The sequence below is a fragment of the Dromiciops gliroides genome, chromosome 5 (genome assembly GCF_019393635.1).
Source record: "Dromiciops gliroides isolate mDroGli1 chromosome 5, mDroGli1.pri, whole genome shotgun sequence".
Classification (NCBI taxonomy): Eukaryota; Metazoa; Chordata; class Mammalia; order Microbiotheria; family Microbiotheriidae; genus Dromiciops; species Dromiciops gliroides.
The window spans coordinates 123591090-123595109 of record NC_057865.1 but is presented as its reverse complement, the minus strand read 5'-3'; positions in this window follow the sequence as shown (position 1 = coordinate 123595109).

The following is a 4020-nucleotide window of genomic DNA, read 5'->3' as shown; positions in this document are numbered from 1 at the left end:
AGACACTGAGAATCTTTGAAGCATATTCTTGGACCACAGGAGTTACTTTTCAAATCTAGGTTCATTTTGTTTGAATAAATGGGGGTGGGGGAAGGAGTAGAAGCAGGACTGGCTATAAGCAAAGAACTTGATAGAAGAGATTTCTTGTGAAGTCTTGAAAATGGAAAAGCAGTTCTGCCCTGGCTATTTTCAATGGAAAAACAGGAGTGGGGTATTTGAGACTTCCCCAATGTGAGAATTGGAATGGCATTCCCTGCTGGGAGGTACATTGTGAGCTCTGGCCTGAAAAGAAACTTAGTGACTTAGTGTCCAGAAGTGACCTTTCTGAGGTTTCAAAGGTCAGATTGTCATCAGGAAATCATGTCTACCACCTGTGGGTCTTGTCTATCAAAGTTACCAGCCAATGAGCTTGGAGTTGTGTGTGTAGACAGCCCTGTTTCTGGTTTCACAGAGGGCTTCTGGGAGAAACTGTGGGGAAGCAAGGTCTTTTCATTTCTGGACTTCGACTTGGTGGCAGGGGAGGCAAAATAGGAGGGACTTCACGTGGGCTGCTAGGAAAGGAAGGGTTTTTTTTCTCTCTGGCTATACCAAATAGATCTAAGCTAGGATTATCCATGCTATAAGGAATCTGTTTTCCTCTCTCATTCTCTTCACTAACTTCTAACACACTTTAATAAATATTTAAAAGGCTAAACTCTTGCTTAAAGCTTCTAATTTAAGGCAACCAATCATTAGATTTTAGACATCACAATTAGAATTTTAAACCTTATACCCATGGCTAAAAAGATGTTATGAAGAAAAGAATGTGTCCTTGTTGGCATATCCATTTACATCTGGTCTAGGGAGATGGGAAGAAGATATTCAGCGCATTCAAAGACACACCATTCAAAAAGAAAAAGAAAAATAGAAAATACAGGTTTTAGTATAGTCAATTGAATAAGATCTGGAAGTATGGTTAGAGATACAATTCATCTGAAAAAGATCTTGGGGTGTTAGTGGATGTTAAGTTCAATGAGTCAACAATGGGATAGTAGTGTGAGATTTAAAATTGGATATAAGAGCATTAAACTCCCCTTTAACCTTTCCCTTATATATCTCCCAGACCAGTAAGAGAAAGAAGCCTCTTAGCTTTAGTTAGAGATGGATTACTTAGCTTTTATTGTTTGGGAATTAATTAGCCAACAAACAAGGTGATTAAGTGATTAGGGAAATAGGAAAGTAGAAATACAAATAAATAGTCTTAGATCTAAGCTTAGTCTATATTCCTTATAAAACTCACCAAATCCCAAGGCCATCTCTGAGGCTGAGAACAGAGTCAAGCACGTGCTGTTACTGAGGACCAGGGCCGATCACCAGAGCATGCCGTCAAACCTAAGTCAGCGTGTGTGTGCAGAGCAAGAGCAAGAGGGAGAGAGTGAGAGAGAAAGAGAGAGAGAGAGAGAGAGAGACCACTTCCATTCTCTCCTTGCTTTTAAGCTCGCACCCCGCAAGTGGAGTGCTCGGTCAAACTCTCCCAAGTATCAGCAGGAGCACGGCTGTTCCTCACGGTCTCCTCCCTGAAAGGGTGGTCCATCAAAAACTGGTGTCCTTCAGTTATTGTTTAGCCAAATCTTAAATGTTAGTTAAAAGCTTTCATTTTTTACCACAGTAGCCAAAAAACATCAAAGTAATCTGAGATTACCTTAAGAGAAGGAAAGTGGGGGACAGCTTGCTGGAGCAGTGGATAAAGCACTAGCCTTGGATTCAGGAGGACCTGAGTTCAAATCCTATCTCAGACACTTGACACTTGCTAGCTGTCAAGTCACTTGCTAGTGGGCAAGTCACTTAACCCTCATTGCCCCACAAAAAAACAAAAACAAAAAGAGAAGGAAAGTATAGAACTAGATAGGATGATCCTAGTCAGACCATATCTGGAATATTTTGTTCAATTTTGGGTACTGTTATGGGGTTAAGATTAAAGTTTAAACTGGCCAGCTAAACTGAAGGACAGACACACCTTGAGAAGGAAGAGAGATAAGCCTATTAGGTGTGGCTGATGCCCGAGTGACTCCAAGGGGACAGAGATAGCTCCAGAAATCAGAACAAATGTCCCTCACCCGACTTCTCCCAACCCACCCCCAATAAGGACTCAGGTGATTCCCCATCCACTATCTATAAAAACTATGTCCTTTCTCCTGTTCCAGGAGATGGGTATCTCAGAGAATCATGTACCTGTGTCATCTCTTCTTGAGAGAAGTCCAAGGATTTTTCTATGGTCTTCTTTCTCTAGTACCTAAATGAAAGATTATTTTATTCTAATTGGATTTGTGTTAGAGAGGGTATAATTCTTTAAAGACGAATACCTAAAGACCTCCATTACCACCAATAGCAGTACCATATTTTAGCCATGACATGTATAAGCTGTACAGTTTTCAGAGGAGAATGACCATGATAGTGAAGGTGCTTGGCTGAACTCATGCCACAAGGATTTAATCAAGGGAATTGGAGATTTTGGAGAAAGGAACACTCAGGGGAAGCTTAGTTTTTCATGGGGAAGAGGGATTTGACTTGTCTGACTTGATTTCAAAGGGCAAAACTTTGAACAACAATGAGTGGGAACGGCAAAGAGGAAGATTTAGGCCTAATATAAGAAAAAGCTTCAAGCTCTTCAAAAATGGAATGCAGGTCCTTTTCACTCCTCTATAATCTCTTTGGGGTACAGACCTAGTAGTGATACCACTGGGTCAAAGGGTATGAACAGTCCCATAGCCCTTTGGGTATAGTTCCAAATTGCTCTGCAGAATGGTTGGATCAGTTCACATCTCCACCAACAATGCATTAGTGTTTCAATTTTTCCACAGCTTCTCCAACATTTATTATTTTCCTTTCTTGTCATATTAAGCCAATCTGATAGATATCAGGTGGAACCACAGAGTTGTTTTAATTTGCATTTCACTAATCAATAGTGATTTCAAGCATTTTTTCATATGGCAATAGATAGCTTTGGTTTTTTTCATCAGAAAACTGCCTCTTCATATCCTTTCACCATTTCTCAATTGGGAATGACTTGAATTCTTACAAATTTGATTTAGTTCCCTATATATTTTAGAAATGAGGCCTTTGTCAGAAATGCTGGCTGTAAAAATTGCTTCCCAGTTTTCTGCCTCCCTTCTAATTTTGGCTGCATTGTTTCTGTTTCTACAAAAACATTTTAATTTAATGTAATCAAAGTCTTCCATCTTGCATTTCATAGTATTTTCTGTCTCTTGTTTGGACATAAATTATTTTCCTCTCCATAGATCCGAGAGGTAAACTATTCCTTCCTCTCCTAATTTATCTATGGTATCTCTCTTTATGTCTAAATCTTGAACCCATTTTGACCTTATTTTTGTATAAGGTGTAAGATGTTGGTCTATGCCTAGTTTCTGCCATACTATCTTCCAGTTTTCCCAGCAGTTTTTGTCAAATTGTTGTGTAGTTTCTTATCAGCTTGCCACATAATGAAATCTAAGGATAAGTTTTTTGGGAAGCAATCATTTCTTGGTCATTCAGTGTGTGTGTGTGTGTAACTCCAAACTAGACATTGTGAGATACAGAGGAAGTAAAATACCTTTTCTCTATTCTCAAGGAAATTACAATTTATTTAGAGAGAGGAAATAGACATTAGAAACAATAGGTCAATAAGTGTAAAATGATATTCAGTACACATGGAACAATAAGTACTATCAATTTTTTTTGCATGTGATTTGTCACCCTTCTCAACCAAAAATGTTATTTCTCTCATCGTAACAAATTAAAACTTGAAATGAATGATGTGGTAACTGACATTGCCACTAAGTAGAAGGATGGCCCTCAGCAGATTTTCTTGAAGAAACAAAGAAAGGATTTGCTTGAGATGAGGCTCAATTAATCCACATGATCAAGAGATTACTTAAAGGTGAAGCAGGAATAAAAAGATGAAAAAAATGGAAGAGATCTTTTATCATTTCTATAGTAGACTTTTAAAAAATTTTAATCAATGACAGCAGAGATATCACCTTT